The 14,230-nt window shown below is 37.6% G+C and overlaps 1 protein-coding gene across 1 annotated transcript in view; it reads right to left on the bottom strand.

Moving 5' to 3' along the window:
• PADI2 (peptidyl arginine deiminase 2) overlaps positions 1 to 14,230 on the bottom strand; it is a 1,404,027-nt gene that overhangs the window by 117,900 nt on the left and 1,271,897 nt on the right. The gene's annotated exons all lie outside the window — the stretch shown is intronic.

Genomic DNA, 14,230 nt, shown 5'->3' with positions numbered 1-14,230 from the left:
TGATCCAATTCTTTTGGGGCCAGTCATTCACACCAAAACTGTAATTAAAACAGGAAGAGCAAACTGGTTTATAGCTTGGACTTTATTCTTAGACGTCAGGGCTGTTTTCAGTATTAGTTTTAATCTTTTGAAGTATTCCTTACTGAGTTTTAATCACATTTGTTCATGTTTTATTGATGGTCCCTCATCAATTCCCAAATATTTTTATACTCATTCCTGCTCATGTTAATTTATACCACATTCCTGTCCTACACTGATATTTTATTGGTACTGCAACTTTCCTGCTTTAAATGTTGGTTTCACACATTTGTCAAGACCAAATGTCATTCTTATATCATCTGAGAAAGTTTAAATCACTTGCAGTTGTGCTTTCAACTGTTCATCCTCCACAAAAAGTAGATGAGAAATCTTTAGCAAGTTTGTTTTGAAGGAGCCACGTTATAACCAAGACTTAATATGTTAAGTAAACAGCTTAATGGGTTAAGGACAAAACAACAGTGACAAGGAATCACCATGGCATAACCCCCTTTGAATGTTTATCCCCAGGATAACAATTTGTCCTTTGTCGTGACTTAATTGCAAAGTGGTTTGACACTGTTTCTCAGTAACTGCAATGTAATTGATCAATGTAGGATGTATTGTATACGTTTGTAAGCAATCCTTTACCCATAATTGTATGCTTATTTGTAATCTATCCATGCCTTACTTAGATTCTTCCCCTTTTTAAAATACTCCATTATGACTTTATTTAGCAACAAATGATCCTTTATTCCACATGAATTTCTTTTATTACCTTTTTTCTATTGCCATGACTGAGTTTTCTTCTAAATGATTACAAAATGTTTTGGCATCAATTACATTATATAGCTTATATATCATCTGAAGGCAAGTTACTGGTCTATAGTTTTTAGGATGGCTTGCAGGTTCACTCTTAGATAGGACTATTGCTTTTCCTGTTGTTAACCAGGTTGATGTCTGTTTGAGATGTGCATACAAGTACTTCTTACTCAAGGCTAAACATTCATGCAAAAATGTAAATACTTTTAGCCAGAAGTTAGGTACTGAATCTAGGCATGGGGTGTTCCAGTAAGGAGCTTTTCTTAATTATGTTTCAAATTCTCTGGCTATTACTTCATCTCATTTCAAATCCTGTACATTGCAACTTCTTAATTGTTTCTTTTACTATTTATATCCAATCAGCATCTTTGTTATGTTTTACAGGATCTTCATAAATATTTCTCCAAACTTTGTCTATTTCTTCGTTATTCACACTGTTTCATTTCCTTTTGCTTTGTTTCCCGATTTGCTACACAGCTTTTTTGGGTCATCAATGAATTGCTTGTTTTGAACTTTTCCTTTATATTTATCTGCATATCGTCTAAGTTTTTCTGCCTGTGCTGATATCTTCAGTTCATTATTTGTAATAGTGTATGAAAGATCCTAGCCTGTTCTGATACTGCACATTGTTTTTATCATGTCTGTCTTTATAAATATTTTTGTTGATCTATTCCCTCTTCTATACTCTTCTAACAGTAACACTTCTTGTCTTAATTGCTTTATAGTTTTCTCTACTCGATGCTTCCATGATGGCATTTTATTTCTTCCATTCTTTTCCCTTATTGCACTGCATTTTTGTGGTAAGACTTTATCTATTATTAATTCACCTCCACAGTAGTATATCTTATTTACTTCTGTTATATCACATGAATTTCTGTTACTAGCCTTAATTATTAGTGTTATTTTGGGTCTTAATTACTTTCTATAATCTATATACTTTATGTAATCTATTTTTTCATCAGTCTGAATATTTCTGGATAACTACAAATATTACAACTGAAACTGTTATCTTAGGACATGTTAATATTGACTGGTTACCTGTGACATCTAACACCCCAACTAGTAGTCTTAACTTGTATGGGTTCAAACAGCTGATTTCTTCCCTTACTCGACTCAACAAATCATATAATAAAAGTTCTGTCTTTGACTGGATACTTGTTTCTGACCTCAGCAAGTATGCTATCTCATCATTTTTTATTCACCATTAGAGAAATCACCCACCAGCTAAAAAAACATCTACACAGAACTACCCAAAATCTTTCTAACTTTCATCCTGTTATACTCAATCTACTAAAGTCTGTCAACTGGTTTCCACACAAAACCCTACTCCTAGATGAAACTGTCAACAAATTCAACAACATATTCACAAATACTTTAAATGCCCTTGCCCCTACTAGAAATAAAAGACTGAAAGGTACTCAACCCCCCCGACTCTCTCATTCTACAAGAATTCTCGTGCAAAAACGTGACAAAGCACAGAAACAACTGCACAAAGATAAAACCCCTCAAATCTTACATCTATAGAAGGAGTTGTGTAGCATCTTCAAGAAGTAAATTCATCTAGGCAAAAAAAAAATTACCGTGACTCACAAGATAATCATAAAAAATGAAAAGAAATTCTACGGCTCAATTAAGAAAAATTTTCAACCTGGCTCTCCTTCCTCACTAAACCCCTGTCCAGATGTATCCCCCTTAGAAACAGCTACCAAATTTAACACTTTATTCATCAATGTCAAAGCCTCTTGTCAACCTTTTAGTCTACCTCAGAGTTCTACTAGTCCTGACATCTATGCCTTCTATTCTTGTCTTCAACCTGTCTCCACATCATATGTTAAACAGTTACTAAAGAAACTTAAACCCTGTTCTCCTTCTGTTGATGATCTCCCTGCTGAGTACCTTTAGCTCACTGCAGACTCTATAGCATACCCAGTCTCAATTCTCATCCTTCAGCTACAGAGTTCTTGACTGGAAAAAAAAGCTAACATCTTTGCATTTGTAAGAAAATTCACATTTTCAATGGCTTTCATAATTCTGCCTTATTTTAAAGCATACTTGCTTACAAAACAATTATCTACATCTTAAATCAAAGGCATCAATCTAGACATTCACTGCTGTAAAAAAAAATACCCCCACCCCAGTAGCCCAAAATCATAGCATATTAACATTAAGCTTGTTTTTGTCCAGGCTTTCTTCTCTTGTTATACTATAAAGCCTATATTAATTACAACTAAAGTACTTGTTTACTTTAATATACAACAGTCACTGAAAAGACTCTCCCCACATATAAAATACCCCTGAATACACACTACAAAAGACTGCTTTACTATATATGATATGTATTTTACTTCATGAAAAGTTATACAAATAATAATAAGAAAAAATTTTTACCTACAATTACTCCCCCCTTTTAGTGTTCTTCTAAATATTAATATGTCTTACAGTTCACCCACAAGTTTAACAAAGTCAGCAAAAGTTCATTCTTTTTCAGCCACTTGTTTTTGCAAAGCCATATTTCACAAATGTGATTGATGTGTAGTAGTCTCCCATTTATTCACTAAATTTAGTGTTGCTGGTTTTCTGTCTGTTCATCTCTATCTCCCAAAACCAGGTCTGGTTCACGCAAAAGGTACACCTGGGTCTTCCAGTCAACTCCTGTGCTTTTCTCTGACTTTAAAGCATTTTCCTTTGGAACATTGGAAAATGTTTTACTGGTAAAGTCTCTCTATGAACCTTACCACCAAAAGAGTGGGAAGCACAGTCTCCTTCTATTTCCTGGCTCACCGTTTGTTTGACAGATGCTATTTCTTCTTTAACCTGTTCTGTATCAAAAATGTCTTTGATCCTCCAGATACAGCAGCTTGAATCTCACACCTACCTCTCAACATTACCTGATTGCTGGATACATTTGCTTCTATTCTGTCTGGTGTACATTGAATAATCATTTTCTATAAACACACTGTTTCCAATGTTAATACTTTTCTCTCATGCCCCAGTTTTGTCAGGATCAAATCTTTCTGCTCATATACCTGTATTTTTACTAATACAGGTCTTGGCTGCTTTCTCATGGCCAGGTTTGGAGCATATACTCAATATGCCCTTTCAATTAACAAATCCTGCTGTGGAATGCCAGTCAAATTACTATATGTGTTTTCATTTTCTTTCAGGTTTTTCAAATTTCTTGTTTGCTGGCATCCAGGCAGTCTACTTACTAGCCAGTAACTGATTTTTTTTTTTTTTGGTAAACAGTTACAATGACACTCCTTTTTCTCAGTTTCCATTTTCACACAGGGAGAGGTGAAGTTAAGCTGTTGGTCACTGTGCAGCCTTCTTGCCTTATTCAACCCAATTTTTGATGATCAAAGGAGGATCACATCTGCCAAATATAGTAGATACAGTACTATTTCAGTTGATCTGGGCAAAAGCTCTCTTTGGATCACACATGCTCTCCTGCTGCCTACATGAATTTGGATGGCCCTGAAGCTGATGGCTGTTTTTTCATATTCAGGTAAATATAATATCTATATTATCACTTATAAGCAGTATAGGTTCAAATTCTCATTCTCATTTCTAGGTTTGTAAGAAGTGCACTCACTCAGTTGTTGGATATTAACTGGCAGATGCAAGGGGTTGGTATACTCTCCTAATGTTTTATGCTAGGTCATGACTTGCACTAGCACAGGGTATACCATGCTGTTTTTCTGCCACTGATCAAATGTAAACTAGTCCAGAATATAATTCTTTGCTCACACTGTTGATTCTTAAAGAGAATCATTGTCAGTGGTGTTTCTGTTATAGCACTAATAATGATTCACTGTTTTTTTTTCTTATTTTTCACTTTTATCAATGGCAATGTGGCTCTGGAGTTAGTATACATAAATAAAGGTGGACAGGGGCAAAACTCTCTGCATGTGGGTAAAAGGGGGCTTGTCCCACTGTACAAAAATCACTTTTATTGATTTTTTCATATGAAGAAACTTCAGCCTGTTGGGTTCATCCAGTTATAGTTCCAACCTGATGCAGCTGAGTGTTTCATAAAGTAAATATGCATGGCCCCATATAAGCCTGGAAGGTTCACAAGAAAAAAAAGTAGCACACTAGAACAAAATATAGAAGTGATTAATGCAATCATAGATATTAAGGATGGTCTGTCAAAGATTAAGTGATTATTTATTAGGCCCATCTCTTTAATCACAAATTGTCCAACTTAAGGAAGCAAAATACATCTCTGGATAAACTGCAGTAGCTTGTGAAGATAAGCCTTAGTGTGCAATTTTTTATCCCTCAAACCAGAGATGAGAATAAGGCAGGATCAGTCCATTTTTCTCTACTCTTATTTTTAGTCACTACCTGCGGTGGTGGTGTTGCGATAGCATTGTCGCCTCACAGTAAGACGCTGCCCGGTTCGATTCTCAGCTAGAGCGTCTTCTGCGTGGAGACATGCGTGAATGGGCGTGCCTTCGTTGAAGGTTGTGCGTCAGGCCTGGCAAGCCGGTACGTACAAATCAACTGCCAATCATTAGCGGAGTTCCGCTGTGGCGACCCCTAACCGGTAAAAGTCGAAAGACACAAACAAACAAAAGACTGCAGAGTTCAGCACCTTGGAGAAAGGATGTCTCTAACTCTTTAAAAATTTTCTGTTTAGACAGAATGTATCACTCTTACAACAGTAGCTTCTTTTCTTTATAGAAAACATGTGCAAACTCCATCAAAAAAGTATATACTTTTATATACTTTATACCGGCTAAACAAAAAAGGAGGTGGTGCAGCTATAATATTTAAACAGCATCTAAACATCCAGATCTTAAAATCATCAGCTCCACAAATAGGCAATGAAGAAATAATATATACCAACCTCAAAATTAACCAAAACAAAACCATCAACATAATTGGATGCTACTTCCCACCTGGCCAAAACATCCCTCCACTAGAAAACCTCCTCAGCTGGTCTACCCACCATCTCCCCCAAGAAACTATCATCTTAGGTGATTTCAATATTGACTGGCAATCCTGTTCTGGCAACAATCCAACCCATCATGTACACCTTCATGGCTTCACCCAACTAGTCCAGTCACCAACCAGGATAAATAAAAACTCCAGCAAGCACACTACCCTGGATTGGATACTAGTCAGTAAGAGCCCCCAGTCATATATAACAGGCTGCTTATCAGATAGCCTCAGTGATCACTCCCCAACATTCCTACTCAAAAAATACCTATACCAAGCTAAACCTGTCACCTACCATCAAATACGTAGGAAACTAAACTTTAACCCACTCACATTCATCTCATCCCTCAAAGAATGTAACTGGCATCCTCTAAAGTACCTCAGTCTAGATGACGCAGTTGAAGTTTTTAATACTACCTTCCTGAACATCCTTAATTACCATGCCCCCATAAGATTTTCCAGAACCAAAGCACAACCCTCCCCATGGCTACAGAAAACCACTAAGTCAGAAATGAAAAACAGGGATAAAGCCTGGGAGCACTGGCGCAAAACCAAAACCCCCTCAGCTAGACAGAAATTCCTAGAACTACGCACTAGAGTCAAAAAGCTAATAAAACAGGACAAATTCCAATACTACCAGTCTGCCCTAGACTCCTCACAACACAGCACCAAACAATTCTGGTCCTCCATAAACTCCATCCTCCACCCAGGTAAAATCAGTACCCCTCCTCCTAACATCCCTCACTCCTCAGAAAATATTGCTACCTCATTCAACGCACACTTCACCCAAACCATACTATCACTAGCTAAACAACACAACCCCCCTCCCCTCCAACCCACACCTTCAACTAGTAATCTCCCCACTGCCTTCTCTTTTTCTCCTGTACCTACCTCCAACATAAAAAACTCTTAACTAAACTTAAACCCACCAAATTAGCAGCAGACAACCTCCCAAGTGAATACCTACAAATCGCAGCTGATGCTCTGGCCTACCCAGTATCCATCTTGATTAACTGATCTCTGTCAGAAAGTTACGTTCCCACACTGTGGAAAGTATCACATATAATTCCCCTCCACAACGGTGGACCCTCCGCAGAACTAACAAATTACCGCCCCATAGATTTTCTCTCTCCACTAGACAGATGCATACACTCGCAGGTCTCAGACTACCTCCTTACTAACAACCTCCTTTCCAGTACTCAGCATGGTTTCCGACCAAACCATAGCACTACCACTGCCTTACTCTCCTTTACTAACACTATCGTTCAGCATAAAAACAATGGCTATCTCTCCTCTGCTACTTTCCTAGACCTATCTAAAGCATTTGACATGGTCCCACACAAACAACTTATCTCTGTCCTCAATAACCTATCCTTCTCACAATCAGTCACCAACTGGTTTCAGAGTTACCTGTCTGACCGCCAACAATCCGTTGTATGGCAGAATGACATATCTCCCCAACTACCTGTCTCCATAGGGGTTCCCCAAGGATCCATCCTTGGACCCCTACTCTTCTCTGTTTACACCAATAATCTAGCCTCTGCCACCAAACATGGCACACTCATAGAATACGCAGATGACTCGACCATCATCTGCTCAGCCCAGTCCCTACCCAAACTGCAAAAAGTCACACAGGAAGCCTTTTACTCTGTTGAAACATGGTTATCCGATGCCCAATTAATACTCAACCCAAACAAAACTAAACTACTCATCTTCCAACCCACCAAACATACTCAAAACAACTCTCACTTTAACATCACAGCAAAAGACAACACCACTATATACCCAACTGAACACACCAAATTGCTAGGAGTGGAAATACACAATAAACTAAAATTTGACATTCATATATCCATGACCATAAAAAAAAGTCCACAAAAAACTAGGAGCATTATACAGAAATAAGCAATTTCTCACCAAAGCAGCAAAGATTTCAATAGCAAATTCCCACCTTATCTCCACCCTATTTTATGCCTCTCCAATATATACCAACCTAAGGCAATGTGATCTAAACAAGCTAGAGACCTACTACAACAGAATTGCCAAATTCGCCACAGGGGCATCCTACAGTAGTCACCACTGTCTCTCACTTGCTGAACTGGGCTGGCTTGAACTCCCTCACCTACTTCAGTGGTATCAACTCTCACTCGCCCACAAACTAGTAAACCATCCACTAAATGTCCCATCCCTCCAGAATCTACTCCAGCCCTATCGCACCACCAGACCACTAAGATCCAGCAACAAAAATCACTTGCAGATCACTAAAGCCAATAACTCTGCTGGTGAAGCACTATTCTCTTGCGCCATAGCCAAATTATGGAACTCACTCCCACCTACAATTACCTCCGTACCATCATGCACCCACTTCAAAACTTTACTAAAAGCGCACCTAAAAACATGCTGGCTATGCCCTTGCAACTCCCACTCTAATATCATCCACCCAATCCAACCACTACCTTTCTTTCCACTCCACTAACTACCTTGATTATAGCAAGCTCAGATGCTCATAGAACTTATTATACAGCAGAAACTTCTCATTGTAACATTTGTTAATGTCTGTTATGTACTTCACAGATAAAGATTCTAGTTGTCTACTGATGTACTAAGTTCTTCATCTGTAAATATGTTGTAAGTAATTGCTATGTTAAATTGTTAATCGCTATGTAATCCAATGTAACTACTGTCTGTTTATTATACTGTGGAGCTTTTCTCCCTGGGCCTCTGCTGAAAATGGACCTACGTCCAGTCGGACACTCCCAGTCAACAAATTTAAATAAATAAATAATATACTTTTTCTGTCTTGACAATAAGGAAGCAATATAGATTTGTCTGAAAGAATGACGACTTTATACTCCAAAAGAATAATGACTCTACACTCCATAATTCAGTCTTGATGCCACATTTTGAAACAAAACAGCTACATCATTTTAATGTCAATGTCTTGGGAATCACATAATTGCTTATTTTTCCAATATTTTTTAAATATTTGTCACATGAAAGACTACAAAACAGCATACACTACTGACAGCTTGCTTGAAGAAAAACAGTTTGGTGGTAAAATAAAGGAGCAGGTTTAATCATCAGCAAGAAACAAGTTGACTGGGTCATTACATTGTTTTTTTTTTTTTTTTACCAGACTCCAAGTCACTGCAGGGAAGAACACCTTCTTTCATCCAAGGTATAGGAGGTAGAAAGACATGACCCAGTGGACAGATTGTGCCCCTCTCAGAGAAAACATTTTTCCTGCTTCATTGGAAATGACTTTCAAACATCTGATTTTGAATGGGACACATATTCACGTAAACAAATTTGTTCAAGTGACCTGCTACACTAAGGTAATAGGGGCATATATTTTCTGTTGGGGGGCTCAAAAATCTTATATATGAGCCAGCAACTCCTTCAGGCATCTGCAAAAGTTACATAGTTGGTCATATTATAATCTAGCCTAGAAAAATATTTCAGCACTTTTCATGGACAACTATCTTAATGTTCTAGGAAGTGATAACATAATTTTATGAGAAGCCTCTTGGTGTTAGTTTTGCTACTCATATAAAAAAAAGGCATGGATGTATCAAACATCTGTTGTATCTTCATTTGGTGGTACAGCAGAATGCAAATCTACTTTCTAGTTTAAAACTTTGTTCCATGTGAGTCTGTTGGTAAAACTTCAGACAAACAGCTCACCAGATTAAGCTGAAAGCATTTGTGGTGCCACTTTTAATTTACATTTTTGATATTTTAGTCACAGATTCATAGACATTACAAAGCTACTGAGGCTTATGATCAATTACACCTTGGCAGTAGCTGCTGTCAGACTACACCTCTTCTCTCTATGAGGGCCACACCAGTCATTTCTGGAGTAAATTGTTGGATATTTATGCAGTCATCTAAGTTATGCTTATCATTTAGTGGACATTTATTCCAGTGTTTTGGGAGGTGCTGGGTAATACAACTGTCCTTCCACCATGTTTTATTTATCTGCTGGTGAATATTTAGGTTTCTTGTTCTAGTCCTGATAGCAATATTGGATTTATTGAGATAGAGAAGATCAAGGACAGCCAGGTCTTTAATGTTCTAGTACACAAGACAGAAATTTCCCCCTAAAAAGTCATTAAGATAAAGAGTTTTCAACCTCTCTTATATCTCAGGGACTTTAGGCTTTAGATCTTTTTCATTAATAACTTTTGGGGTCTTTCTGATTACTTGATATATTTAGTGAAATACATCCCAAATGGTATGTTCTGCTCTATAAATGGTATGATCGATGCTGAGTACAAGGGATTACTTACCTCTTTAGCCCTTGATGACATTCTCTTGGCAATTATCTGTGTTAAATAAAAGAATTTCACATGCAGTTGCCTAGTCAGCCATTTTAGTCAGCAATTAGCTTCTTTTTAGCTTCTGGTCCACACCGCCACTCCACACTCCACAGTCATTCAGTATGCAAATGACTCTACTCTAATATGCACAGCCTCCTCCCTACATGACCTCCATACCATAACCCAAGAATCCTTTCTATCCACTGAATCATGGCTCACCAACTCTCAGCTTATACTAAACCCCAACAAAACAAAACTCCTTCTCTTCTGCCCAACAAAATCCACCTCATTCTCCCAACCTTTCACTATCCTATCCAAAAATAACACTGCTATCACCTCATCAATGCATACCAAACTGCTAGGCATAGAAATTGACAACAACTTGAAGTTCAATATACATACAGCACAAACCATTAAGATCCACAAGAAACTAGGTGTTCTATACAGAACCAAACAATTCCTAACACGACACACAAAAGCTACTATTGCTCACACACATCTCTTACCTTTCCTATATGCCTCCCCAATCCTAACCAACCTCCGCAAAACTGAACTAACCAAACTTGAATCCTGTTACAATAAAATTGCCAAGTTTGCAACTGGTGCCTCTTACAGAACACATCACTGCTTAGCTCTAAAACAGCTAGAATTTCCTCAACTGCTACACTTTATCAGTTAACCTTTGCCCACAAAATACTGCATCAAACAGACAAAACTCCTGCCCTCCAAACACTATTATAACCATACTCCACTTCTAGACCCCTCTGCTCCAACAACAAATTTCTGCTAGTCACCAGCAAAGCAAAGAATGCAGCTGGGGAATCACTCTTTGCAAGCTACGTTCCCAAAATTTGGAATAAACTTCCCACCCATATTACTTCCTGCTGCTCTAGAACACAGTTTAGAAAACACCTAAAATCACACTAGAAAGACAGCTGGCCCTGTTCTTGTAACTCTCCTGGATAGCCCACCAAATGTACTTGCTCTACCTCTCTAGCTAATCCTTGCTGTCCCCTCACATCCAACCAATGCATCTGTCCTAACTCTATTCCCATCAGTCTCTTCTTCTCATGTATGATGAATGACCTATGTGCTTACTCTTGCTCGATGAGCAGTGTCAACATCAACACCACCCATCTATGTATTCCCGTTATCATCCTGTAACTGGTATTTTTGTCTGTATGCCTTTTTTTTTTACATTGTTTCATATTTTAAAATTCTAAGTTTTGTTTTCTTTTTGTAAGTCTTCATAACTTTTTTTTGCAAGTTTTTGAACGTTTTTGTAACTGGAGCTTTCCTCCTCAGGCCTCCACTGAAAAAGGACCTGTATCCAGTCAGACTTTCCCTGTTAACAAATGTAAAATAAAAATTCTGGTCCTCAAAGTCCATGCCACTTGTTTTTTAGCTAATGTCTGTTGTACTTTATATGCATGACCTGACCTCTTTGCCATTAGGTGTACATTTGCCCCAATTTATATTGCATAGTACATTATTAATTACAAAGAAGCCATAGCTGTTATTGACTACATCTTTTACTAGTGGTATGTGCTGTTCAAATGTCCACTTACCTTGCGTGTGCATAAATGACTTGCACATGTGTATATCAATTTACATATCTCTCACACACACACACACACACACACACACACACACACACACACACACACACACACACACACACACACACACACACACACACATATTCACCTTTCAACTACCTGTGACACACAAGACAAAGACATGTCCAGTCCTGCCCAAAAAGGGGATTTTACCCAAGTCCACTGAAATGCATCTCTCAAACATATTTCACCTATTGTAGTTTGTTTATTAAAGATTTCAATTAAATGGATATCATAAATGTTGTTTTAAATAAGTTGGGGAGTGTGGGAGCACAGCCTTCTATAATGGCAAGAACAGGAGGCTTGTACCCATGCAAAAACATTTTTAAGGTATATTTTGTTGTTTTAAGTGAAATCTAGTTTCAGATTTTCTAATGGATTGCTAAGAGAATTTGGTTCAACCTATAAAGGAAACAGAAAAGTCATCATGAGAAAGTCCCTAGGTTTTTCTAGTCAATATAATTGCAGTAAGGACTGCAGAAAGGCAACAAGAGAGGTTAGTGTGGTGAAACTAGACTTGCAGTAATACAATCAATTGCTCTGACAACTTATACACATAATATACAAGAGTCAGAACAAAACTGGCAGAGAATGGTATACTGTAAGAAACTGTTCTGTAAAAAATTAAGTGGAGGAATGTACAATGACAAAGCAGAAATTCAAAAAGTGAAAAAAAGAACTGCTGTTTTTATAGGGAAAATAGCTAAGCCATGAAACATCCCACCTGCTGAGATGTAGATGATCAAGGTAATCACCTTATTAGCCTGCTTCAGCTATGACTTAAGAAAAATTGTACTTTTCCGTTAATGGGGCAACACTCCACGGCAAACGTAAATGTTGCCACGGAATGTTTACGGAGAAGTACCATTAATCTTAGCCTAACCTAGCCTATTTTTAAAAGGCCTTTTTCCCCATGTATGCCTCACAGCATTACAAATGTTAAGACTGACCCTAACAAATCTGGACATGTTTGGAAAGAGGAGCATTTCTCTTTTCTTTTTCACGATATAACATAAATCACACCAATCACAGGTCTGTATTTTTAAAACTTTTGTCCCCATTGTCAGCGTATGCCTGTGTACAGAAATGTCTCACAGCATTACAGTGTGGGCTCAGATTTAAGTAGTTAGAATATTGCGACAGTACCGAATGGATGGTCATATCACATTGACATCAGGTTTTGCTGACATGTTTTCCCCCTGTCTTGCCACTTCATACTTTTACTGCTCAACTTCTTAATGCAAGAACTGTGGACAAAGTCTCAAATGATGTGTGTGGGGTGCCAAAGAAATTGGGACAGGTTTGTAATCTTGGTGTCATAAACCTAAAATTCATTATTGGGCTATCTATCTTAGCAAAGTCGAATGTGTGGCATTCTTCAGTAAGTGCAATCATCAGTGATTTGCCAGAAAACCACATAGTCTTTAGAAGGCTCAACTGAAAAATGTGACGTGTCTTTGCCTTACAAGCCACCCCTGAGACATTCTGATTGGGGGGGTTGCTTGTTTGCCAGAAACATGTTTCTGTAGATATTATCACCTGATGTCGACTAACACAGTCACTGCGAAGGTTACGGAGACACATTACCACATTTGTGTTTGCCGAGGAGTGTTGCCCCTTTAACGGAAAAGTACCAGAAAAATAAACAGCTCACACAGTATTATATTAGTGAAACAGAAACTGTAACTACAAAATGACACTTAATGTCTTTTGTGTAAACAAGGAGGTTAAAAGCAGCTAGACAAGTTTTTGTTGTGCTTTTGTGTTTGCATACGTGAGAGGGCCTGCCAAACTAAAGTGAGCACTCTAGTGTGTGCATTCCAAAATGTGGCTATAATGGAAGCTAGAAAGCCCCTTAAAATAATACCTACTGATGCAACTTCATGCTTTACAGCATAACTTTACTTTTGACAAACCTCAAAAACAATGACATGAGTTAAATATGATCAATGAATTAAGCTTTTCTGCTTTGTTAAATATCAACATTAACTAGAGAAACATGTTTTGACAGGAATCTTACTAATTCCTGCAACCTTTTTATAGTGAATCAATTTATTATTAAAAATCCAGAAAAACGTTTCCCTGGCAGCCAGTGATTGCAGATTTTACATAAGTATCCATTACAGTTTTGGATATTGACCTTAACTGTTAAATTATAATTTTATACCAATGGTAAGTTTAACAAATGTTGTTCATAGTTTGTATATAGATAACTTTTAACAGAAACAAGTCAGAACTATATCAGCCAAATATGTAAAATAACTAAGAATATAAGCCTCTGTTGAAAGTTTATAAAGTACAATATGACCCAGGTTGACCAATTACGTCTCTGTATATCGAATATTATTCACCAGTAGTGACCACCTCAAAATCATGCTGCCAAAACCTTCCCAATCCTTTATTTACCCTATGCAATTCCATCTCTCTTACGTCTTGCATTATTCCTTTGAGGTTATTCACTAATAGGTTCTCTTTAGATTTCCATTTCCCAGTTACTACTTTTTGCCACTA

Source organism: Protopterus annectens, chromosome 2.part0 (genome assembly GCF_019279795.1).
Source record: "Protopterus annectens isolate FY-2018-M chromosome 2.part0, PAN1.0, whole genome shotgun sequence".
Taxonomy (NCBI): domain Eukaryota; kingdom Metazoa; phylum Chordata; order Ceratodontiformes; family Protopteridae; genus Protopterus; species Protopterus annectens.
This window is presented reverse-complemented; position numbering and strand designations above follow the sequence as displayed.